The sequence below is a fragment of the Pteropus vampyrus genome, unplaced genomic scaffold, assembly GCF_000151845.1.
Source record: "Pteropus vampyrus isolate Shadow unplaced genomic scaffold, Pvam_2.0 Scaffold434, whole genome shotgun sequence".
In the NCBI taxonomy this organism is placed as follows: domain Eukaryota; kingdom Metazoa; phylum Chordata; class Mammalia; order Chiroptera; family Pteropodidae; genus Pteropus; species Pteropus vampyrus.
The window spans coordinates 1,579,093-1,606,854 of record NW_011889215.1 but is presented as its reverse complement, the minus strand read 5'-3'; the positions used below and the strand labels follow the sequence as shown (position 1 = coordinate 1,606,854).

At 40.0% G+C, this 27,762-nt stretch overlaps 1 non-coding gene across 1 annotated transcript in view; it reads right to left on the bottom strand.

The window, feature by feature from the left end:
• The window catches only part of LOC105306365, a 224,982-nt gene that overhangs the window by 157,568 nt on the left and 39,652 nt on the right, over positions 1–27,762 (bottom strand). Inside the window, exon 2 of the transcript XR_002777459.1 lies at positions 5,136–5,225. This is a non-coding gene — a transcript (uncharacterized LOC105306365). The remainder of the gene's footprint in view (positions 1–5,135; positions 5,226–27,762) is intronic.

Below are 27,762 nucleotides of genomic sequence, written 5' to 3'. Positions count from 1 at the left end.
ATGCTCTACTACAAACAATCTTAACCTTTTTGGAGGTCAAAATATTCCTGAGAATCCCATTAAAGCCCTTGGTTTTCTCTGTAGGAACAGGCACAGTTTCAAGGAATTCACATATGTCCTGGGCCCCTTGGGAGTTAAAAACCTCTGTCCCAGTAGTTGCCTCCTTCCATTTCCTTTCTGCACTGAATTTGGGAAACGCTTGGCAAACTACCTCTATTTGTAAGAATTACATAACTCTAACAAATTTCAAAAATCCATCCACCCTGCTGATATCAAGACATTAAGAGGAGGTCATCTCATCCACCTTGCTGATATCAAGACATTAAGAGGAGGTCATTTCACATAGACTCAAGAGGTTCAGCCAGTCTGACACACAGCAGATTATGATTCCTGCTCCCAGTGACTGCCCTCACACATGTACCAATGTGACTTTGTGGGGACCGCTGAGACTCAGTCTGTTACAACTGGCATCAGTTGCCACAGGCAAGTCATCACAAGAACCTGACCTTGGTAAGCACATTTTACACTTGAGTGCTGTTCATCCAGGTGACAAGTGGGGAACAGGAAACAGCAAGACAGAAAATACAGTGTCCGAGATTTCTGCCAGGGACTGCCCTCCACCCTACAGGCTGCAGAAGATACCTTACCCACACAGAAGGACTGAGTCCATGAAGCCAAATGTTTGAGCTGCTGCTGAGAATCCCATAAAAAGCTATGCTATTTCTAACCTCCTGCACCATGGAAAAATACATACACCACCAAGCAACCCAAAATCTCTGAAAGGTTTATTTTTATACTCTTCCCCACGCCCCCTCCCCCACCCATACCTCCCATGGAAAATTTTTAGGTGGAAAATTTGCTAGCTTTTTAGCAGTTTGACACTACTATGCTAGGCATCTACTGCTGAAGGTGCTAGCATATTTGATTTTAAAGCAAAAAGTAAAGGTGTTTTTCTGATACAACTCTGAATGCTTACTTAATAAGAAAATAACATAGTCTAACAACAGGACAGAATCCAACACATAGACAGAGAAAAATGACAGAAATGACAGAAATAACAAATTTTTCTTCCCAGCCTCTAAAAGTAGTGTTCCTGCCTGCTGGACTTCCTCTTTGCATTGCTGTTTTTCCTAATTCAAACATGGAACACAGCATCCTTGATACACTTGTTGAGTTTCAAATTTTCTCAGCGCCACTCTTAACCTTAAAGTTGAAGAGTGAGGAGGAAAAGCAGTGAGACAGAGCTCAGATCTGAGTCCCCTGATGTTATATAGATGGGGGCAGGCAGGACAGTGGGGCCTGAATGAGGCCTGGAGGACCCAAAAACTGTTTCAGAAGCCAAGAGGGACCCCAGAACTAGTCTACCTAAAATCTGTCCCTGTGCCCCACCCACTGGGAACCTTGACATTACTTCCTTGAAGACAACCTGGAAGACCAGTGGAGAACCAACCCACCACTACTCAGCTTCTCACAAAGATGAGAAGTCTTATTGCAGCCTCTGAATGATCCTAACCTAACCGTAAGTCAGAGTTTAAATTCTCCTTCTAGTTAGGGAACTCCCAGCACAATAGATCAATTATACCACAGCTCCGAACATTTTTGTTTGATCACATTTTCACAGTTTAATCTATTATATTGTAGAGTACCAAGAATATATCCAAAGAAAATAGGCATTACCTTATTTGCCAGTGTAGACAGCAGGAACCCACACTCAAAAGTAACATTTCTCTCAGTACCACTGATCCTCTTTGATTTACCTTTAAAATTTAAATTTAGGTCAGAGATGCCTGTATCTAAAATTATTTTTTAATTGCTGGAGCATCTCCCCACTGGGACCATAGGTCTCACACATAAAGGATCATATGGTTCCCTGGTCCTTACCATCCACCACAGATCCCTTAAGAAGCTTGAAGGAAACCAAAAGAGAGGTGGGATTTTCCCCCATCTAAACCTTTCTTCTCTGTGATGAGAGCCAACCAGATCTAAGTTTGAAGTTTCATTCTTTCATGAAGAGAACAGGAAATGGTGCAAAAAGCTTGAATTAATGATTGCTTTACCTACATCCCAGCAGCTTTGTGCTCAATTGAGTCACCAGCACCAGCACTCCATCACAACTGTCTCCAGCAAGATGCCTCCTGAAATTCCTCAGCGAACCTCCTTAGTCTTGAAAGAGGACAGAGAGATCAATGCCTCTACCCTCTCTCTTCCTCTGATCCTGTCAGCACATGGTCCTTGGGTAAGAACTAGCATCTGGATATAGAATAATAACTGACATTTTATTGAGCTCCTATTGTGCATCAAATGCTGAATTAGGCATCTTTACAAGAATTCCATAAGATAAATATTGTCCCATTTAAAGATAAGAAAAGCTGAGACTCAGAGAAGGTTAGGATTTACCGGAGTAACAAAGTAAATAAAAGTAACGAAGACAGAATTTGAGCCAAAGTCATGTTTCTGACTATATCTTCCAATTGTGACATGGCAAAGAAACATCTGTCTTAAGGTTTATCAAAGTCGAAATTTTTGAATATATTTAATAACAACCTAGACATGGGGACCCAACTCCATTTTAAAACCAAGTCCAAAAAAAAAAAAAATCCGCTGCACAGTAAAACAGGCACATTCTGCTGTTAATAAAATTCCAGCCCTCATTGGGCCTTCCCAGCCAAGCAGATGGAGTAGACTGGTAATGCCGCCTGTCCATTTTATCAGCACTTAAGAACATCTCATGATCCAGCTGTAAGCTTTAAGGGACAGGATTTTATAAGTAACAGAGAAAATATAAATTCCAGGACTGTCAGCTGCAAGAACCTATTTTAGAGGTGCAAAGGTTCTTACAACAACTCAGAATCCAAGTATGAGCCTGAAAATGGCCCAAGATGCACAAAGTGATATGCAGTTCTGCAGACAGGAACCTGTTCTTTAATTGCTGTCATGCTCAGAAGGAGCAATGTAGTTTCGTATTTAATTTAAAATCCATATACAGTAATGTAGTCATGAAAAAGTTTTCCATTACTAATTTTGAAAATTGCTTAAAATAGCTGACAGAATGAGGTAACCCCATGTATGGGGGAAAATCAGGTACTTATGTAATGTGGAAAAACTATTTCTACTTTTGTTGAAATTTCATAAATCAAGCTGCACAGTCCTTAGGGGCATAGTCCGGTAGTGTAACCAGTTATTCAGTAAAATTCTACTTGAAGACAGTTCTAGTTTTTGGTAGATAAAAGCAAAGAGGACAGTATCTGAAATGATGAAAGATAAGTTAAATATTGCCCATACTCTCCTGGTAGAGATGAGTTGCCACCTCCCACTTTAAGCTGGTAGTGGACGTACCAAATCATGGAAGAAAAATAGCCCTACTCATTAACATTCACCAAGTCAGGGAAGATAAGGGATTCTCAAACATCCTGTTGTCCTGTCAAGTAATAAGAAATCACATGAATAAGAAGTTATCATCAGTCACTGAACATCTATGAGGTGAAGTGCACAGCCTGAAAGCTCCCTGTGAAAGCTTACCATCCGCCCTATGAGAGCCCATAGAATGGGCTCCAAGTTTAGGGATATATGAAAGTGAAATCCGCTCAGGAAAGAAACACATATGAACAACACACACTCCACAGTACAGAGGAATTACACCCAACATTGACTCAGAGAGTGGAATTACACCTGACATTGACTCAGAGAGTGGTTTGTTACATATTGCATGCTTCTTAGCACCTACAATTTAAGAAGGATCCAAGCTATGAAAAGTCCATTTAAATTCAAGGGTCTGTGTACCTCAGTGAGGAAGCACATTAAATCCTTCTGATTCTCCAATTGCTTCATCTATTTCCAACAGCAACCATAAATAAAAAGGTTAAAAGGGCCTCCAGGTGGGATCTTCATCAATTTGTTTCATTGACAAAAGTTTTATTGAACTCTACCTGTGTACCAGGAACTGCTTTAGGCTCAGGAGAAAAAAAATAAGTATGAGAGAGGGAGGGAAGAAAGGGGAGGGAGGAGATTTTTGCCCCTATAAAGCTTATATTCCAGTAAAGGATTTGGCATAAGCAATGAGTTATACTTGGCACATTAAAAATTTAGGAAAAAGTTGCACCTTATATTTTATAGAATTTCTTACTTTCTTGAAGAATCTCATATACTTCTTCATTTGATGTTACCTACAGCCTGGCAATTAGGCAGGACATGAATCACTAAAATCACTTAAGAATTGACAAAACAGAGGCACAGAGAGGTGAAGAGGCATGGCTAAGGTGAAAAGCTGGTGGCAGGCAGACTGAGGCAGTAGGATGCTCCTAGCACCCTCCAGACACCTTCACTGACTATCCCCCACCAGAACTGGCTCCAAATTGGGCTTTGAGTCTGAGGATGCCCAGAGATAGTCAAAACACATGGGTGTCTACTAAACTTCTACTTTCAGAAACCTCAAGGCCCAGCCACTTACACCATACCCTCCAAAAAGAAACACACAGGCACACAAACATAAAACCAAATGCAGCAAATTAGAAGGTCAACCCCGGCTTCATTCTACAAATCACCTGTGCTACCAATACAAAAGGAAAAAACAAAAAAAACAACAAAAAAAAAAAACCTGCCCAATTGATGTCACAATAGCTGAGGGAAAGGAACTGACATTTATTTAGTGTATGCTATATGCCAAGTGCTGTATTAAGCATGGTAACTCATTTATTTCTCATGGCAACCCCATTATTATCCTCATTTTCTGAAATAAGAAACGAAGCAAAACTAAGAATTAGATGAGAAATAAAGAATCCCACTTCTCACTGATTTTAAATGTTTTTAAGTATCTGTGCATTAAATTCTGAAGCTCAGCAATAAATACAAGTTGAATAATAAAATTATTTTTCTTCAGGTATTTTAGTAAATCTAAATACATATTCTATATACATTCACAGCCCACTGTGGATATACTTGTGTATCAAACAAAAAAGAAGTCATATTTGATCTGATATCATGCAAGCTTCCTCCTATCAGAAAAAGCTAAATAGTAAGATAGTTTTTGCACATGGAAGTTGGTATAACTTTCTTGAGAACACCATCTCAGAATGGTTAGTACTATAACAAGCTCTGCTTCACAAATATTTTCAAAAAGAAGAGTCTGTTTTACTCACCTTTAAGCTGTATGAAAACTTATGTCAGTTCTTTAAAATAGTCCTATCAGAAGACAGCAGTTTGATGTTATGAATGTAGATCTTGAACTGCTAAAAGAAAAAATAATTTCAGTGAACCATTTATTGATTTCTTTTAGTACATCAGCCCCTTCCCCGAGTCCCAAAAAATATTCGAGGACTGTCACAATTAAAGGCACAAATACAAAAATGAATAAAATAAAAATACAAGGATAAGCATCAAATAATAAAGAGAAAGAAGAGAAAATTAGAATAAACAATCTGGGGTAAAGGATGTGACTGAACTGGGACAAAATCTATCAGCTCTCTAGCAGCCACAGGGACACTGAGTTCTCGTCTTCCAATCAAAAGATACATACTTGTTCCTCCAAACACACAGGCCTTTTCTTCAATGAGGGGCCACAGATAAATAATGGACAATGTCCTTATCATAAACCTGCTAAGTATGGCTATGAAGACTATTTTCTTTCTTAACAATCCAAATTATCTTGCAACCACACAAATCCACCAATCTTTAACTGTAAGGGAGGCAGGCTGAGCAGCGCCTTTTTCCTCTTGTGAAATACACGTTTAATTTTGTGGAAGCAACACTGACCCTTGCTTAGTGAAGACCTAGCTAGAGTGGTAACATCCATGATTCTGTCTACAAGACTGTCTTTCTACCTGCTCTCCACACTGTTGGTAGAACATCCTCTGGTACTCCAGACTTTGTCCAATCCCATTTCACGTAATCTATCACCAGCATCCTCATGTCAACTTGATGAATATACTCTGTGGGCATCAAGCCATTCCAGGTCACATCAGATGACTACTTCGTGCCTTGCAAAGCAGTTTCAGGTACACTCAGTCAGCTCTGCCTCAGATACCTCTCAACACCCAGCCTGCCAATGTGTAGGATTACACTCCTGTACAAGGTTGAATAAGCCACCATCTGTCTAGATTTTGTGTGCTGCAGTGTACTCTCCAGGAGACTTGTCCCTCAAAGTATATTTCTGCCATATGTCACTCCTGAGTGATCAGCCAACGCTAAGATATCCGGATTAAAAAAAAAAAAAAAGACTGTCTGGCCTGAGGATACGGTGAGATTCCCATGGAGATCCACCTAAACACATGAGCCAAATACCTCGCTGTTTTTATGTAACTCTTTCTTATCAATATTGTGAACCTACAGACATTACTTTCTCCTCTTGTTTTCTACCTACTGAGAAAAGAAAACAACCCACTTCTGATTTTCCAGATGATAAATTTTATTCCTCAACTGGGATTGCTATCATCAGTCTTCCTAGATTTTAAATGCTTAGATTTCTTGGGAACAGAAATCAGTGGAGTAACCAGAAAAGTCTTGTGGTAGGCAGAATTCTAAGGTGACCCCCAACAGGCTGCAAATTGTATAATCCCCTCCTCTTAAGTGTAAGCAGAATCTGTGACTTGCTCCTAACCAACAAAATATGGCAAAAGTAATGAAATGTCACACCCTTGATCAGGTTACACTATATAAGAGTCCATCTCACCTGATTAGAGAGTGAGAGACTTACTTTCTGGCTCTAAAGAATTGAGTTGCTGTGTCATGAAGGGATTAGCGAGGGGGCCACATAGCAAAAACTACAGAGGCCTCTAGGTTCAGAGCAAGCCCCCAGCTGACAGCCAGCAAGAACATGGACATAAGCCCTACAGCTACAAGGAAATAAATTCTGCTACCTACTTGAATGAGCTTAGAAGTGGATTCATCCCCATTCATACCTCCCAATGAGAACACAACTGGGCCTGAACAGAGAACCAGCTAAGCCATGCCCAAGCTCCTGACCCATGGAAGCTATGAGATAATATATGGGTGTTGGTTTATGGTAATTTGTTATACAGCAATAGAAAATAAAATTAATTTAGTAATTAATTAAATACAGGGATATATAAAATATATATGTATTAAATGCATACATAACTGTACACCAAAATAGCCCTCCCTACCTGCCTCACCCATCCATAAATGAAAATTCATTTCTCCCACTTGACTATGAGCAACTTGTGGGCAAGAACAACATCACCATCACCCTGGCATCCTCAAGACTTTGCAAAGTATGTGGCACATGGGAGGTCCTTAATATCTTTTAAAAATAAGCCTAAAAAAAGAGTTATAATTGGTCAATCTCTAGTTAATGAAATAAAGTCAAAGCAACGGAATTTGTACAAGCCCTCAAAGCAGAGCTTAGAAACTCAAAATTAATTTTAAAATAGGTAGAAGACATTTAGCCTCATGCTTTACCCCTATCAAATAATGAATGCACAATTTTTCCAATACTGGTTATTTCATTTTACCTGTGAACCTGAGTCAGTGCTTAGAAATGTTGCTCAGTAGTTTTCTGCCAAAAACCCTTGCCACTTCTCTGGCATTTAGATATCTAACAGCTGAAGGTTAAAACCAAAAAAATCCCTAAGAAATTTTCCAAAGTAAGAATTTGTGACTCATTCTTAATTTTCCATTTGTATCAATAATTTATTCCCAACCAAAATGGAAAAATCTGTACAGGTCAAAAAACTCAGCTCCAAGTCTGAAACAAAATGCTAATCCAACTTCCCAACAACCTATTTCAAAAGCTCTTTAAGATTTTTTATTTTTAAACCGATAATTTTTAATTCCTTTAAGCAAGGTTTTATTTAAGCTCTCTAAAATAAAGGTTGAATGCATAAATATATTGTTTCTGCTATCCTTAAGATATAAATTATTGTTTTTTATTACAAAGAAGATTGTGACTAAAGTTGTGTTTATTTTAGATTTTGAAAGAACTGATTTACTAAAAGGGATATTTTTAAATATTCAAATCAGTTAAATTACTTAAGAGACTACAAAATAAAAATTTCATTCATTACAGAAACCTATCATACTCTCCTGAAATCTATATTCAGAATTTTATTATATGTTCCTACTCCTTCATAAATCACTCAGTAAACCTGAATATTATCTCCGAGGTTTATCCATCCCCTGGTGCTCAGTCTCTCAGGCAGCAGAGTTCTCACACTCAAGCCAAGAAAAACTAAAAGCGCCAGTTCAATGACATATGAGGCAGAGAATTTCAATAAACTCACTTCTTCTCTCAGTATAATTTTAACTCTCTAGGGCCCATCTCTATGTGTGAAAATAGCCAATGACCCACAGCAGAGAATTGGAGGAGTTGCTGAGCCAACTTCCCCCCAAACCCCTCACCCCACCACCTCACCCACCATGGAAAGAAAGAAACAGGTCCAGATGAAAGACCCTGCCCACTTCTGTTCACCCTCAGGTCTAGTAAGTACATGTCTTGTCCATAATCTCACAAAACACAGTTCAACACAAAGTCCAGTGCTCCAAAGAAAGAAGACTAAGTATTAACATTATACCCCACAAAAGAAATTAAGCCTTCAGAAGAATGATTCACTCAAGAGAAAGACACTGAAGAAAATTAATAAGCATAAACACTCACAGAAAGTGCTGACAGAGTTCCTCCTGTATGAAACATACCCTGCTGCTCGAAGCATTTGAAGAATCCACACATGGCTTCTCAAAGTGATAAAGTATGGTCTTATGTGGCTGATGATCTCTCTAACCCCAAAGCATCTCCTGAATACCATGTTCCTGACACATTTCCACCAGTTTACACAGCTCTGTAATTTCAGTGGCTACAGTTCGGGAACCATGAGCTGGTGTGAGGCAGAGCAAGAAGAGGCAAGAGGCAGGTATTCCTGAAAAGTGACATGCAACAAGGACTGCCCAAGGAGTAGATACACAAATGGCAGATGACTGAAAAAGCACAAGTGAGGCACATTTATTCTTAATCTTCACAACATTCTCACTTTCGCTTCAAGGTAAAGGAAGGCATTCATTCCTGGCCACATGCTCCCTTCCTTTCTCTGAAACAGGACTTGCTCCAGCTGGTGACTGGGTCTTTCGAAGTGGAGCCATTTAAAACCAATCATGCCTGAATACAAGAGGAGAGAGTCATTTCATTGAAATTATAAACTGGAATAGGGAAAAACACAAAGTAGTAGGTGAGGTACTTTAGTGTTACAGAAAGAAATTAAGGAAAACAAAAAACAGAGGTCTCCTTTCAGAACCATTCTTGCTTTACGATGGTTTTCAGAAATGTTGAGGTGCTCCTGAAGAAGGGACTCACCCTCCCGCCCAGCTGCAGTAACATGCATGGGTTTTTGTGTCAGGTGCATTTTCAAGACACACACACACACACAAAAAATGTATTTGTACATTTATTCAACCCATAAATGCCACAGTTTTTGTTTTGATATCATTCTCTCATGAGGCTGAATTATTTCAGAGTAAACTAATACCAAGAAATACTAACCAGAGGTGTGTCTTTGTAGCACAAGAACCTGCTCTCTCACTAGCTGAGCTTGGCCTGGGGGTCCCAGCAGAAAGCACTGCCAGCAGCCTCCCTACAGAACCCAGGGTGGGATGCAAACCACCCTTGCAAATTCAACAATGAGTGGCCACAAGCAGGGTCCACCCACCAGGTTATAACCAAGGGTCTGACAAGTCGTTTCTTAACAAAGCAACAATAATTTCATTGGTGCCTTTCGAAAATGAGGAATACACATAGAGAGGGTGGCTTTGGGCAACGCCCAGCAGACATTAAGCTGGCCAGGAGGAAGGAAAGGGATCCTGAAGCCAGACACTGTCTGGCGGCTATCTGGCTTACTTCAAGCATAGTTTTCTGTTCTCAAAATAGAAATGAAGGACCTCATCAAAGCAGATGCAACAGCGAAATGGTCACACTCTGTTTCTTGGGAAGCAGTTAGACATGGCGATGGCCATGCCTGCAAATCATCTTTTCTGGAGCCTTTCCTTGGGTATAGTTGAAATGACCAGCCTCTTCAAAGATTAGGTCCCCAAAAGCCCCTCCAGGGGTGCATCTAACATAGTCCAGATTGGCTTCCACATACATCTCCATTTGGGTGACACAGGACAGAAATGGCCTCTGATGTCTGAGCTGACAGGGCAGTGGGGCGGCCAACAGATTTTAAGAGCCAGGGCCCTGCTCACCCTGCCTCATTCTTCAGCCAAGAAACAGTCAAAGCAAAAACAGTCCATGTGCCTAAAGCAAAATTATAGAAGGGTTACCTATCTTCCCTGCTGGTTTAGCTTGAGTTCTTCAGGCTGCAAAGTACAGAAGTTCCATCTCCTAAGCTTTATAAAGGCCTGAACTGTCTATGAGGAAACTAGGACAAGACTACCCTCAGACAACACTGGATGGCAAGGCAGCGCCACACCCAACATGGCAGCCTATGAGCTTTCTGAGAAACACAAAGCAGCCTGTGCACAAATACACATGCACATGCACACAGGTGTACACAGGAACACACGCACACAAACACACATGCTGAAGGGGCTTGAAAAACCTTAAGATGGGATGCTTTTCAAGATCCTAAAGTTGAGAAGTAAATGTTTCTAAGAATAAAGGGTGAAAAGAGCTTTTAACAAAGCTGGAAAGAGCACCTTAAGGAAACGACAAAAAAGGGGATGATTTCTTTTAAGTGATATTCAAGTCCAATGATGAATAGTCGCCTAGTTATTTCCAAACTCCAGAGAAAAGAAAAAACAAGACTGACACCTCCACAAAAGATCACAAAGGACTTGAAAGGGATGAAAAACTTGACAATTAAGATCCTTTTTTGCTTCTTAAGGAAACACTACTGTCTCGTTTCCCAAGCATCCCGGAAGGAGTTCTCAGGGTCAAATTATACTCTTCAAAGCATAATAGAACACATCAAAATGGAGATGTTACCATACCTGTTACAAGACAAAACAGGAATCAGTCACTCCAGTGGGAAGTCCATGAGCACGTCGACTGGGCTATGTAAAAGACAGAGCCACAGACAACCTGCCCTGGGTTCAAATACAGATCTACCACTTACTGCCTGCATAACCCTAGGCAAATCACATCAACTCTAAGACTCAGCAGCTAACAAATGAATATAGGGTTACCTACTTTGTAGGTTATTGCAGAAAGTGAGACTATAAGGGCCTTAGCATTTTCCCGTGAACATTAATACAGTCAAATGATATTTAAAAAATTATTGCTTCAGATCACAGAAAATTGACTGTTGATATATTTGATTCATTCCAGAAGTATTGACTCCCAAAAAACTCCTGATGTTTACCCTCTGCGCTACTCCTCACTCAGGTTTCCGCAGCATTCCTTGGGTTTGTTGCACAAAACCTTGTGGACAGATCTCATACCTTTTGAGGACAGATCTCATGTTTTCTGGGTTTTTTATACAATCTAATCCCTTCTCTGCATCCCTCAACCACATATGTATTTCCATATCTGGCATTCCCCAGAATAGCAGGATCAGAGGATGACTCGAGGTAAACGCCCACCTTTCACATCTTACAAGTTCTCACACTCAAAGAGCTCAAGTCCCACCCCCTTGTGTGAGTGAAGAAGAAATCAAGGAACTTAGAGGTAAAGGGATCTTGACCTAGTCACACTGGTGGATCAAGTCCCAGGAGGTACAGACGTGGGCTTCTTGCCTCCCCCACCATAACACTTGCTCTGCCCTTGTGAGACAGGGTAATTGCCACTGGCATTATAAATATCCTAATGACGTGCATTCCTATCACACAGCTCTGGCCTTGGGGCCTCAGCATGCCCATCAAAGAGCATGGCAGACTTGCTTTAAAAACAGCCCCACACATCCAGAATTTTGAGCTCTAGCACAAGTATTCTGTTTTCTGCTCTTTTTGATCTCCTATTTGATGAGAAGAAATCAAATGGATAAAGATACTCAGGCATCTTGGTCATTCATTTCTAGGTAATAATAACAATAAAGCTAACGTTAATTTAGCATTCTGTCAGTGCCCAGCTTGGCACTTTATGTATGTTATCTCATTTCATCCTCACAGCAACCTTGTATAGATGTTATTAGTATCCTCAGATGAGGAAACCAGAGTCGAGAGAATTTAGGTAACTTGTCTAGGGTCACATAGCTATTAAGAGACAAAACTAGGATTCGAACTCGATTCCATCCTACAAGCATATCGCACAGCAATCAAAACAAATGGTTATAATAAGAAAGCATAGCTGAAGTATCAAAAAATGAATATGCTTTGTTCTTGGAAATTCTTTTGAAAACTAAGACATTTTTGTCATAGTATTATCTTCAGATCCAGGCTTTATCATTCCATTTGGAAACAGCAACAAGTCATTCACCAATAAGCAGATTTCTTTCAGAACTTTTAATTATTTCCATGGACACTCCACAGGCAGAGATGAACATGGATGCTGTGGAACCACACTGGCAGAGGAGAGTCCTGACCTCCAAAGACCAGCACGGTAGGAAGCCACGGCCAGAACTTCTCAGGAGCCACAGCAGACTCAGTCTCAGGCTGGCAAAGCAGTAATGTTTTTGAAGATCCATTACTTCCCAAGTTTTCTACCACATACTATCAGAAAATTAAAAGGACCTAAATTATTAATTCTCTGAAAACCTAAAATTTAAAATGGGAAACAGGACAAACATCAATAAGTCTGTGCTGTTAAAATGTCAAGACTGGTTCTCATAAGCCAAAGATAAAAATTGTTATCACTATTTCATTGACCTCTAATAATATTTAACATTAAATATATGTCTAGATATGTCCAACTCTCTGTTTCTATGAGAAATTCTAAGCAAGCTGTTTCTATCTGCTGAATTCCTAATACTATGAGGGAACAAATGCTAAATTCCAAGAAGAGACCAGAAAAGTCACCAGGTAAGGTAACTAGTCACCAGGTAAGGTAGAAAGAAATCAAAGTATGTCAAAATCCACACTTAAACTCATTTGACCATGCAATCCACTGGCAGGTTGTTATGAGCACCCACTAAGTGCCAAACACAATTCCAGGCATTTGGGGGCATCAACAAGCAAAACGAGGTTGGACAGTCGAATGTGCTCAACAGATAAATGAAGCAATTTGCTCAGAAGTGGTAAGTGCTATGTAGAAAGACAAGAGTAGAGCAGAGCAGGGGACAGCCAGAGCAGGGTCAAGGGAATCGGTGATGGAGAAGGCTCCCTGAGAAGGTAGTATCAGAACCAAAGCTATAAGGGGGCGAGGAGTAGACACATGGGTGTTTGAGGAAGAGTATTCCAGGGAGAGGTCCAGAAACATGGAAGCAGGGTGGCTGGAGAGAATGAATGACAGTAAAAATATCAGAAGTGGGGTCAGAGAGGTCATGGGGATCTTGTGGGCTTGTAGGCAATTGTAAGGACTTGGCTTTTACTCAAGAGTAATGAGGAGCTACTGAAAGAGTCATGCATTCATTCAATAAGGACTTACCAGATACTAAATATGCCAAAGCCCTGTACCAGATGATAAAGACTTGGGAAGACCTATCTTCCCAAGGGAAAGGTGAAAAGAGGCAAAAATTGGATGCTTCAACTTTTAATGGTGGCTGAGGTCTTAATTTAATAGACTACATAATCCAGAGGACTTTCCAAGCCTCATGTGGAAACCTGGAAATGAGCATTCTATGGGCTCGAAGGATGCCTCTCCATCCTTTACCTACACCATAGATACAGAACATTTACCACGATAATGCCAAAGATACAGATGATTCTAAAGTTTAAATCAACAGTGAAAAATCAAATTGTTTTTATTTATATTTTTAATATGTATATCCATGCACATATATAGAGACATACATATATATGAAAATACATATATAAATATACTGAGTTGTGATATTAAATATCTATATATACATATATATTACATGTATAAAATTTTTAAATTTTATTTTATTGGTTAGACATTTATATAGTTTATAAAACGATCCTCCTAATTGCTCTTTCTCTCCTCTGGCTCTCCTCTGGCTCTCCATCTAGCCACTACATTAATGCTAACTGCATTCCCTATGTCATGTTCCCCATCCCCGTGACTATCTATCAACTACTAATTTGTACTTCTTTAACCCTTCACCCTTTCTCCCAGCCCCCCAACCTGCTTCACCTCTGGCCGTCATGAGATTGTACTCTATATTTGTGAGTCTGTTTTTCATTAGTTTCTTTTTTTTGTTGTTCCTTAGATTCCACATAAGTGAAATCATATGGTATTTATCTTTCTCTGTCTGACTTATTTCACTCAGTATAATAACTTCTAGGTCCATCCATGTCGTTGCAAATGGTAAGATTTCATTTTTTTTAATGGCTGAGTAATATTCCATTGTATGTATGAACCATAACTTCGTTATCGAATCGTCTGTTGATGGGCACTTAGGTTGCTTCTATATCTTGGCTATTGTAAATTGTGCTGCTACGAATATTGGGGTCCATAAATCTTTACAAATTATTATTTTGGTTTTCTTTGGATAAATACCCAGAAGTATAATTGCCGGGTCAAAAGACATATACAACTTTAATTTTTTGAGAAACCTCCAGACTGTTTTCCACAGTGGTTGTACCAATTTGCAATCCCACCAACAATGTTTGAGAGTTCTCTTTTCTCCACATTCTCACCAACACTGTTGTTCTTTGATTTATTGATGATACCCATTCTGACAGGTGTGAGGTGATAGCTCATTGTGGTTTTAATTTGCATATCTCTGATGATTAGTGACCTTGAGCATCTTTTCATAAGTCTATTGGCCATCTGTATTTTCTCTTCGAAGAAATATCTGCACAGGTCTTCTGCCCATCTTTTAATTGGATTATTTGTTTTTTTGTTGTATGAGTTCTTTATATATTTTGGATATTAACCTCTTATCAGATGTATCATAAGCAAATATCTTCTCTCATTCAGTCAGTTGTCTTTTCGTTTGGTTGATGGTTTCCTTTGCTGTACAAAAACTTTTTAGTTTGATGTAGTCCCATTTGTGCACTTTTTCTTTGGTTTCTCTTGCCCGAGAAGATATGTCCAAAAATAAATACTGTTAGCAAATCAGAGAGTTTACTACCTATGTTTTCTTCTAGAAGTTTTATCATTTCAGATGTTACATTTAAGTCTTTAATCCATTTTGAGTCTATTCTTGTACACGATGTAAAAAGATGGTCAAGTTTCTTTTTTTTTTTTGCATGTATCTGTCCAATTTTCCTAGCACCATTTATTGAAAAGACTGTCTTCATGCAACTGTATATTCTTGCCTCCTTTGTCATATACTAATTTAGCATTTAGGCGTGCATTTATTTCTGGGTTCTCTATTCTGTTCCATTGATCAATATATCTGTTTTTATGCCAGTACCATGCTGCTTTGATTACTGTAGCCTTCTAGTATAGTTTGATATTAGGTAGTGTGATATCTCCAACTTTATTCTTCTTTCTCAAGATTGCCGTAGCTATTCAGGGTCTTTTAGGGTTCCATATTAATTTTAGGGTTATTTGTTCTAGCTCTCTGAAAAATGCCATTAGTATTTGGATAGGAATTGCATTGAATCTACAGATTACTTTGGGTAGTTTGGCCATTTTAATGATGTTGATACTTCCTACCCATGAGCATGGTATATGCTTCTATTTAGCATAGTTTTCTGAGGCCAGGTCTATTACTTCCTTGGTTAATTAGATTTCCAGGTATTTTATTGTTTTCAATGAAATTGTAGATGAGATTGTTTTCTTAATTTCTCTTTCTGACAGTTCATCGTTGGTGTATAAAAATGCCATTGACTTCTGAATATTTATTTTCTATCCTGCTACTTTACTGAATTCATTGATCAGTTCTAACAGTATTTGGTGGAATCGTCAAGGTTCTCTATATATAGTATCATGTCATCGGCCAATTACAAGAGTTTTACTTCTTCTTTTCCAATTGGGATACCTTTTACTTCCTTTTCTCGTCTTTCTGCTGTGGCTCAGACTGACAATACAATACAAGTGAGCATCTTTGTCTTGTTCCTGATCTTAAGGAAAATGCTTTTAGCCTTTCCCTCATTGAGTATGATGTTAACTGTAGGTTTGTCGTATATGGCCTTATTATGTTGAGGTATGTTCCTTCTATTCCCACTTTGCTGAGAGTTTTTATCATAAATGGATGCTGGATTTTGTCAAGTGCTTTTTCTGTATCTACTGATATGATCATATGGTTTTTATCTCTCAATTTGTTAATGTGGTGATAATATGAATTGATTTGTGGATATTATACCAACCTACATCCCAGGAATAAATTCAACTTGATCATGGTATATGATATTTAATGTATTGCTGAATTCAGTTTGCTAATATTTTGTTGAGAATTTTTGCATCAATGTTCATAAGAGATATTGGCCTATAGTTTCTTGTTTGTTTGTTTGTTTGTTTGTTTGTTTGTTTGTTTGTTTCTGTAACATCTTTATCTGGTTTTGGAACCCAGGTAATGGTGGCATCATAAAAGGAGTGAGGGAGGATTCCCTCTACTTGAACTTTTTGGAATAGTTTGAGAAGAACAGGTGTTAATTTTTCTTTGAGTGTTTCGTAAAATTCGCCTATGAAGCCATCTGGTCCAGGATTTTTGTTTTTTAGGAGGTTTTTGATTATTGATTCTATTTCACTGGTGGTAATTGGTTGGTTCAGATTTTCTGTTTGTTCTGGACTCAGTCTTGGTAGATTATATGTTTCTAGGAATGTATCCATTTCTTCCAGTTTGTCCAATTTGTTGGCATATAATTGCTCATAGTATTTTTTTATGATTCTTTGTACTTCTGTGGAGTTATTTCTTCTCTTTCATTTCTGATTTTATTTATTTGAGTCCTCTCTCTTTTTTCCTCGATGAGTCTCATTAAGGGTCTGTCAATTTTGTTTATCCTTTCAAAGAACCAGCTCTTAGGTTCATTAATCTTTTGTATCATTTTTCTAGACTCTATTTCATTTATTTCTGCTCTGATTTTATTATTTCCTTCCCTCTATTCACTTTAGGCTTTGTTTGCTATTCTTTTTCTAATTCTCTTAAGTGTAAGGTTAGATTGTTTATTTGAGCTTTTTCTTATTTCTTGAGATAGGCCTGTATTGCTATGAATTTCCCTCTTAGGACTGCTTTTGCTGTGTCCCATAGATTGTGAGTCATTGTGTTTTCATTTTCATTTGTCTCTAGGTATCTTTTGATTTCTTCCTTGATCTCATTGTTAACCTATTCATTGTCTAGTAGCACATTCTTTAGCCTCCATGTGTTTGTGTATTTTCCAGTTTTTTTCTTGTAGTTACTTCCTAGTTTCATAACACTGTGATCGGAGAAGATGGTCAATATGATTTCGATCTTCTTAAATTTATTGACTTGTTTTGTGTCCTAACATGTGGTCTATCGTGGAAGTGTTCCATGTGCACTTAAGAAGAATGTATATTTTGTTGCTTTGGGGTAAAATGCTCTGAAAATACCTATTAAATCCATCAGTTCTAGTGTATCTTTTAGGCCCATTGTTTCCTTGTTGATTATTTGTCTGGAAGATTTGTCCATTGGTGTCAATGGGGTGTTAAAGTCTCCTACTATAAGTGTATTACTGTTGATCTCTCCTTTTATGTCAGTCCATAATTACTTTATGCATGTAGGTGCTCCTGTGTTGGGTGCATATATATTTACTAGGGTTATGTCCTCTTGATTTATTGATCTCTTTATTGTTATATAATGTCCTTCTTTGTTTCTTATTATAGCCTTTGTTTTAAAGTCTATTTTGTCTGATATAAGTATTGCTACCGCAGCTTTTTGTTTGTTTCCACTTGCGTGAAATATCTTTTTTCATCCCTTTACTTTCAGTCTGTGAGTGTCATTTGATCTGAAGTGAGTCTCTTGTAGACAGCATATGCATGAGTCTTGTTTTCTTATCCATTTAGCTACCCCATGTCTTTTGATTGGAGCATTTAATCCATTTACATTTAAAGACATTATTGATAGGTACACAGTTACTGTCATTTTATTATTCATATTTGTTTTATCTTTTTTCTTTTTTATCTCTTCCTTTTTTACAGAAGTCTCCTTAACATTTCTTATAGTACCGGCTTGTTGGTGATGAATTCCTTAAGCTTTTCCCTGTCTGGCAAGCTCTTTATATCACCTTCTATTTTAATCGAAAGCTTTGCTGGGTAGAGTATTCATGGTTGCAGAGTCTTGTTTTTCATAACCTTGAATATTTCTTGCCAGTCCCTTCTGGCTTGCAAAGTTTTCATTGAAAAATCAGCAGACATTCTTATGGGTAAGTAACTAGTTACCCTTGTAACTAACTCTTACCCTTGTAAGTAACTAGTTGCCATTCTCGCTGCTTTTAGGATTCTCTCTTTGTCTTTCACCTTTGGTATTTTAATTATGATGTGTCTTGGTGTGGGTCTGTTTGAATGCCTCTTGTTTGGGACTCTGTGCTTCCTGAACTTGTATATCTAATTCCTTTGCCAGATTAGGGAAGTTTTCTGTCATTATTTCTTTAAACAGAGTGTTCTCTCTCAATCCCTTGTTCTCTCTCTTCTCCTTTGGGTAATCCTGTGATGCAGATATTGTTCTCCTTCATGTTGTCCCAGAGAGCTCTTAAACTATCCTCATTTTTTTAATTCTTTTTTCTTTTTGTTGTTCTGATTGAGTGTATTCTGCTACCTTGTCTTCCAGTTCACTGATTCAATCTTCTGCTTCTTCAAATCTACTGTTGAATTCTTCTAGTGTATTCTTCATTTCTGTCTGGCTCTCTTTTATGGTTTCTATGTCCTTTTTTATGCTTACTATCTCTCTGCTGAGGTTCTCATTGAGCTCATCCATTCTCCCCCTAAGTTCATTGAGCATTCTTATAACCACTATTTTGAACTCAGACTCTGATAGGTTGCTTGCCTCTATTCCATTTAGCTTATTTTCTGGAGTTTTCTCCTGTTGTTTCATTTGTGGCATGTTTCTTTGTTTTCTCATTTTATTAGCCCCATAATAAATGAACACATTTATTATGTGTTCATTTCTATGTGTTAGGAATGATTGTTTCGTTTCTCAGCCTTGGACAGATGGCCTTATGTGGAAGGTGTCCTGTGTAGTCCAGTGGCACGCTCTCCCTGATTCCCTGACCGGGAGCTCTAGAAGTGATCTTTGTGTGAGTTGTATGTGATCTTCTGTTGCAGCTAAGCCTTTATTGGTGTTAGTACATGAATGGATGGGATTAACACTCAGGCTAATTGTGGGAACTGGCAGCACCCGCAGGGCAAGAGTTGCTGTGTGGGAGTTGACCACACTGAGCAAGATATTCCCTAGCAGGCTTGTGTGCTTGTTGAGGACACTTTCTGTGTGTACCACTTATGGGACTAGTCTGGAGATGCTTTGTTGTGATCTAGTCCCAGCCTCCAGATGCGCTGGTTTTGTAGCACTTTTGGTGGGGCTCCCCGGAAGACCAAGGTCAGCCATTGCCTTTGATTGCTCAGGGCTACCTGGTGAGAGCTACAAAGTGATTTACAGATGGTTGTTGCCTATGCTGGATCTATAGGTAAGTGGAAAAGACAATGCTGTAGGCCAAGGTCCAGTTTTCCCCTGTTCCTGACCTAGGGCAGTTTAACAGAAGGACCAGTGCTCAAGGCCTGACATTGTCTGTCAGTTTTCTTAAGTCTCTGAAACTGGAAGAGCCTCTGGGTGATATGCATGTTGGGTGATACAGAGACCTCAGGAGTCTCCTGGATCTATTGAGCAATTTTTCCCCTGCCACTATGGTGTCAGTTTACATACCAGCACTGTCTCTGTTGCTACCTGTACAAGTTTCCAATTGTAGCAAGGCCAGTTGCTGCCCACTTCGGGCCTGCAAACACCTGACTCTGTTTAAGAATTACTGAAGCTCATGGGTGTGAGTTTGTGGCCTGCCACCAAATGTTTCTCCCAGATGAACTGGCAGTGTGTGGGCTGCACGAACTGAGTGCTTCTGTTTGCTATTGAATTCATGACCTAAAGAAAGCACAGGATAGGACTGAGTTGCCTGGAAGCAGGCTTGCCACAGTAATTTGTGGGTTAGGTGGGACGTCATCTCAGTGAGGCATGGGGCCGTCAAACCTACATGGCACCTGATTTGCAGCCAGGACTGCGGGCTCCCTCCAAAGTCAGATATCACTGCATGTGCTACTGTTGTCTGTAATGGGCCCACAAAGCCCCTGAGAGCTGACCAAACGATACTGTACTTCATGCTGGCAGCAGTGATCTTCCCGTCACTGTATTCCCTGAACTTAGCTCACTTTGCTGGCTGAGGTCTGTTGACTGCACAGAATGTGCCACCCCAGGGAAGGGTCAGCTGCCTATCAATGTGCCATGAGCATTTTGTGGATTAGATGGGGCAGGATCTCAAGAAGTCAAGGACTGTCAAGCCAATAGCCTCAGTTTTCTACAATGTCTGTGTCTACACATTCCTGCAGTAATCCCAGATCATAGGAAGACAATCTAGTGTCTGGGGCAATCCCAAAGACCCCTGTGATTCCCCCCAAGAGATAATGCAGCTTGTACAGGCAGCAGTGGTCTGCCCACAACCATTTTCCCTGAAATGTACTCACTGCCCTAGCCAAGGTCTGTTGCCTGTGCAGAATGCGCAAATCCAAAAAAGAGCAGGGCAGGGGGAAGGCTGCCTGTCAATGGGCTGTAGGCACTTTGTGGCTTGGGTGAAGGGGGATCTCAGGGAGACAAGGGCCATCAGGCCAATACAGCCTCAATTTTGCTGCAACATCTGTGCCTGCGCATTCCTGCTGTAGTCACAGATCACAGTGAGACCAGCTGCTATCTAGGGCGGTCCCACACACCCCTGCATTCCCTCTACACAATATTGCAGCTCTTGCAAGCAGCAGATGTCTGCCTGCAACTGATTTCCCTGCAATGCCCGCACTGGGATAGCCAAAGTTTGTTGCCTGTGCAGACTGCAAGACAGAAGAGAGGCAGGGCAGTGGCAGTGGTCTGTCGATGGGCTGTCTGAGGCAATTTGTGGGTTGGGTGGGTCCTGGTCTTAGGGAGACAATGGCAATGAGATCAATACAGCCTCAGTCTTGCTGCAACCTCAGTTACCATTAGCGTAATCCCACAAAAGTCTCAAATCACAGCAAGACCAGCTGCTGTCTGGGACTGGCTCATAGCTCCCCATTTCTGCCTGAAACTGTCTCCGAAATGCCCGCTCACAGCACTGGCTGCTTGAAGAGAATGCTTGGCCCTGAATTGATACAGGGCGTGGCAGCCACCCAGCAACGAAAGCCCTGGGCAATCTGCAGGTTGGGTGATTTCCTCAGGCCAGTGCTTCCTAATGGACCTGTGGGAGGCATCTGCAAGGGCACACTGGAGCAGTCCATAGATTGCTCCGTAGTGGGACCCAACTAAGGCACAATGGCAGCTGCCTGTCCAGCCCTTATTCTGGTGCCAGGTAATGCAATGCAGTCTTTCCCGGTATGAATCTTGCATGAGCCTCTGACCCACCGACAGTGTCCCAGGTGAGTGTCCACAGGCAAGAAAGCCTTGCGTGCGCCCTTTAAAGGGTTTCAATCTCCTTCTATCTCACTCAGATGGCCGGAATCCCCTTTGATTTTTACAGAATTTTTGAGAATTCCTCGTCCCTGGGCAGGGACCCTCGGCTGGGAACCTCAGCTGGGGAGCCCCTGGATGAGTCTAGGATCCCCCTCTCCTTCAGGGGAGCCTCTGCAGGCTCACTCTCCCTCCTGGTGATCCTCCAACACCCGCAGGTGCGGGTCTAGCCAGATTCACAACTTTGCCCCTCCTACCAGCTTCAATGTGGCATCTTCTTTACATTATCAGATGTACGCGTTATGATCAGCTGGACTTTAGATGATTCTTTATATTGGGTTTTTTATAATTTAGTTGTAATTTCAATGTGTACCTGGGAGGAGGTGAACCCTGCTTTTACCTAGCCATCTTCCTCCTCCACATGTATAACTTTTTTAAAGTTTCTAAAAACAGTCTTAGCCTTACTATGTGAACTATATCTTCTTTTCTATTGCAGATCACTTTTAAGTGCTGGTTGTGACCCACTAAAATGATTTCATGACCTACCAATGAGTTGTGACCTGCAGTTCTAAAACACTGGTCTAAGTACTTAAATAATTAATGCATTTAATTAGTTAATAATTATTAACGAATGACTAACACCATATTCATCACAACATAGGCTGTCTCTCCCTTTGTCCACCAACCCTCCCAGCCTGCAGAGCAGAGCAAACTCTACTAGTGAAACTTTAGAGTGTCCTGAAGGACAATCCTTTACAGTACTGCCCTGCAAGACTCATGGACTAATCAGAAACAGAAAGGACCTAGCTGTTCTCTGCTGGAGCCAAATAGAACTCACTCCATCCGCACTATCTGTGCATAAACTTTTCAAATAAAGCCTGAGACCCAGTATTCTGAAATAGTTTAATAAAAACACATTCTACTGCTAAAGGATCCTTGCCTTTGCCTCTCATTGCTTTGATAAACTTGTAAGTAGACATTAAAATAGGCCCAGTATAAGCACTACTTTGCACTGTAATGCAGGACAGATTCAGACTGAGCAGGTCTGCAGTGAACCCCAAGATTCTGCATTTCTAACAACCTCCCAGGGGATGCCAATGTAGTGGTCCAGTAACAAAACACTAGACAGTCCTCGGTGGTTTATGGATCAAAGTACCCCACCTTAGCCCCCTAAAAATGTGTGTTCAAATACAGAACAGACCCCTCAACAGAGAGCACCTGCTATGAAGGCAGGTGTTTAGGTGACATCCACAAGCATGTTAACGTGGGCCTCAGTTGATGGCAGCCTGTCAGTGGGAATGATGGAAGGGGCCATCTGGGAAGAGTGGAGGACAGCACCCAAGTGAGGGAGCAAAAAAATTCAGAGAGGAAACTGACTTAAAAAGCAGGACAAGGTCTAGTGCAAAAGCATATAATCTGTCTAACAATGAAAAGAGGACATTTATTTGGAAATAACTCAGATACTACCAACTTGGATACACTAAAACTGGGCCATGTTATGTCAAATGGGCTCACTGGGCTCCTACAGGCTGAAAAACATATATTAATGATGAAATCATCATTTAAATAAATGTCTATCTACCCCATTTTATTTGAAAGGAACACAGAGACTCTAATTAATATGAGACACGGATAGTCCCACATTAACTTGTCATTTTAAATGAAAATAGATACATGCTTATACTACCTCATTAAAGGTCAAGTTCAGAATACAATGTCTGATTGTAAAGACTGTTATTATATAATATTATGTAAGCCAATTGCTTATATTCCATTAGGTCACAGTTTTGTTTGTTCGTTTTAATTACCATGTTCCTCCTCATTTTATACCATTCAGAAAATATTTCCCAGCATTTTCTCCATGAGATCATCAAAAAATAACTATAAAGAGTTGAAATTCTACCCATTTGGTAGCCACTATTAACCAACTAAAGTCTGAACATGCCATTCTACATGCTACTGAATTAATAAGGATAAAATTAAAATTCCAGAAAAGGCAAAACCTACAGTAGTACAGCAATCTCTTTTTGAAATCATACAGTCTTTCTTCATTCTTGTGGGTTTCATTAAACTAAAAAGTACAGAACACTGTAAACTGATTTGCTAGTTTCTATACTTACTGCCAAATTTCCACTTCTGCAAAACTAATTTCAATTAAAAAAAAAAAAAGTAAAACTAATCTTCTAGTTCTTCACATGGTCCAAGGTATCCAGAATGTGTGGTAAAAAGTTGGGAAAAAAGGAAATCAATCCTTGGCAAATAAGGCAAATGTTAATTTATCGTCTTTATTTTTTAAATTGCTATATTATCTCAGAATCATTTTCTCCTCGTAGTTCTGGAAAGTTTTTAAAATGTGGACACTGCCAAACAATGACCTTGTTATAAGCCAATGCTTAGTTATTTTAAGGAATTTACTACCTTTTAGCTGAAGGAGTTCTCATGAAAATCCTTCCAAACCACTAACTTTGTTAAGAATTTTTACTGGTTTATACTATAAACTGCATAGCTTCTAAACACTTTAGAGTTTTACTTTGTGCATTACTTTAGCCTTTAAGATATCAGTACAATCTAAAATTAATGACATATGTAAGAGAATGGGAAGCTAAAGGAAGAAAAGCATGAACTGTCTTTAGTAAAACAACACTACAGAAAAATTCAAGCTACAAACCTGGTAGGCAGTATCCTTCAGCTGCTGAGCACTAGACAGAAAAGTAATTTTGAAAACATAATATTTTGCATCCACTGACTCATTAAAATATCTCCTTTCCTTGGCATCTTCAACAGTAAACTCAGATATGCACATAGAGACCAATAAGCACCATGTTTTCAGATCCTCAGATGAAATTAAGTCCTACTTAGCCAGAATCCAAACAGCTGGGAAATTCAAATAACTGGAATTTTTGTGAGAAGGAAAATAATTACAGCCACAAGACCTTAACACACAATATGATTGGCCAAATTCGCCATTACAATGGCTGCCAGGAACAGGAAGGAGAGGGGAGAGGAAAGGAGAAAGGTCAAGCCAAGAGGAGAAAGCAAGAAGAAGGAAACCAAATGAGAGAAGAAGGTGAAGGAGAAAACTGAGGCACAGGAAAGAGAATGGACTGAAAGGAAAGGCAAAGAGTCAGCACTGTCTGCAATCCATCAACAAAGATACGAAATATTCTGCCAGGTGATGATGAAAACAATAGAAATCAGTATAATGCTGTGATCTTAGCCTTAAGAGGAAAATCTCTCTCCATGCACATCTTGGAAAGTATAAGAATAAAAAAGCTTGATGAAAGAATGTACTGGTCTGCACATTACATAAATCAAAGCTCAGAAAGAACAGTTCGTGACGTGTTAGTTCTCATCGCAAGGCAAGCTGTTACCATGGGCCCAAGGAAAGCTGCTGGACAATGCTTACATGTGCATGGTCTCCACTACATCAGTCCTAGTGAGGTTCCACTACCTCAGGCTTCAATCTCCCAGGGAAGCAAAGATGAGAATGAACAAGTGAAGAAGCTGAGCTGCATACTACAGCAGAAATGAGATTTATTCATCTCAAGCTATACAGCCATAGGAGCTAGATCTGAGCAAAAACAGACAGCTCCTCTCAAGCAGGTACACACTGCACAGGTTGTTTTAGAAAGCGAATTATCATGCATAGGCTTTTCCCCTGGAAAACTTCAGTTTTATCCTGATAAAACTCCTCATTCTTCTCAAATCCTGACACAACACGTGACAGGCAGAGTTAGTGCTGATGGTTTCAAAATAAATAAGCCATATCACTCTTTTGATAACCATTAATGTTACAAGCCTATTTGTGTGCGTACACACACACACACACACACACACACACACACACACACACACACACACACACACAAAGTGACTGGAAGTAGAGTTTTCAAAAGTAGCAAATATTTCTCTGATAATCTTAAATGTATTACTCTACATAATCTCATGCAAAAAAAATGTTTCTAATACATTTAATTATTTGGCCCTTTCAAGTAAAAGTATATTTTGCAAATATAGGTATAACTAAAGACTACTACACAATTTTAGAAGTCATCTTCATAATTTGGAATTGCAGTCTGAGAATATTTTTACCAACCATTCCCTTGCCACAGAAACCATAGACCTAGACCAGAACTCTGAAAATGATATTATTAAAAGGATGAGATTCCATATGAAAGTGGATCTACCATTCAGTTAGCAGAGAAGGTTTTCATTTTCATTGGAACTTAAATAATTGCAACTTTTAATATTGCTCTTACTCTGAATTCTGTTCGTTTCAATTCTGCACCAAGTCAGTGATTCACCATCCTTTGAGGTTGTGTTCAAAACTGTAGCTAACACCCTGAAGGCAATTCCAAGGGGTGGAGTGGGGACAGGGCTCCAGGGATGTGACCAGGAGTCTAGCCAGGACTTCAGGGCTGGGCTCAGTTTAAAGCAGCTCCCTTCCTTCCATGTAAAAGCTTTCTCAATTTTGTCAATTAAAAAACAACTCATTCTCAGCCAACTAGAAGCCCAGAACTGAAGAGGGCAGCCATCAGAGACCGTCAGAATTCTCCTGATCTCTAGACACAGACGCATGATGCCACAAAGAAAAGAAAAGGTAAAACCCTGAATTTGGTTCCTTACTCAGTTTGCGGCATGCACTGGTCTCCAAGACTATTCCTGCAAACATCAGTATTGAGTCTGAGGCACCAGGCTTTGTGAAGAAATATAGCATATGCCTGGCCCTCGAGGAGTCCACAGTCTACTCATGAAAATCGAGGTAGGCAACAGAATGATTTAACTATTCATAGCAAAATGGCCTTTTGTGTTTCTGGGTCCAAAGGAGAAGGTGGGATGAGGTCTGGGTGTTACTTGCCACATGACTTCCAGAACAACTACAGCAAAAGTGCCCAGCATTCTTATTAAAGCATATACTCTTAGGCACCATCTCAACTCCTGAGTCAGAATCTCTTGGGATAGGGTCTAGGAATCTGCATTTTTAACAATCATTTCTAAAAAATTCCTAAACATACCATCATCTGAAAAAGAGGTCAAACTCAAATTAAACTGACTTATCTGAGGAAGTATGAAAGGAAGCTTCCCATTTAGAGGCTACAGGAGAAGAGCTGGAAAAGATGGAGACAGAAAAGCAGGCTGAGAAGGCTCCATAGAGCAGCTGAGCAAAGGTTCTCTAGGACTGGCACCAGGCGGCCCACTCTTACAACAGTAACTTCAGAAGACCCCGACTGAGCATCAAGCAAGTGTTCCATTCATGAGTACGCCACCAATAACAATGAAGTGCATGCAGTGGGTGACTGACAAGTCCCGGGGTACACACTCCATCCCCAAAAGACTGATATAAGCAATTTTACCTTTCTTGGTGAGTCAGTGCTCAAATGAGATTTACTTGCTCTAGAAAAACAGAGATGTGGCATGTCTTGCCCCTGAGTGCAATGGAATAATTCATTCCTGTTACACATTTAAACAAGTTATGAGCCCAGAAACATCTCTCTGAGTAACATCCGTGCTGCACAAATGGAAGAGGGCAGCGTTCCAGGCACAAGAGCTGGGAAGGGCATGGTCTGTTGAGTGTCACTAGAGAAATGTTGTGAAATGGGGAGTAGTGGGAGAGGGGACTGGAGACAGAGACCCAAGCCAGACCACAGTGACCCAGTGGCCACACAGGCAAGTCCAGCCTTTATATTTTGAAGCAAGGTCAGCCATAACTGGAATAGGCCATGTAATTGGAGTGGTGGTTCTCAGAAATGGGTCCCAGACCAGAAGCATCAGCATCCCCTAGGAACACGTGAGAAATTCAAAGCCCCAGGCTCTACTGTATACCTACCAAATCAGAAACTCTGAATTTTAAGGAGCCCTCCAGGTGATACTAACACATACGAAAGTCTGAGCTCTAAAGTACAGGGAAGGACATATAAAGATGAGAAGGAAAAATCAGAAGTCAAAGACAGAGAAATCCATACAGAGACTGTTGCAAAAGCCCAAAAAAGAAACAGTATAAATCTAAGGCAGTACTACATGTAGAAATGGAAAAGGTCATGTGAAAAAATATTCAGAAGTAAAGTCACAGGACATGGTGATACGGAGATTGGATATGCAGAGAGGAAGGAAGGAGCTAGAACAAGTCCCTCTCCCTGACTCCAACACAGCACATTACACAGCCTTCTCTCACACCAACCTGCACTCAACAACTGCCTTAGACTTACTCCAGGGTTATATTACAGTTTCCCCAAAAATTCTA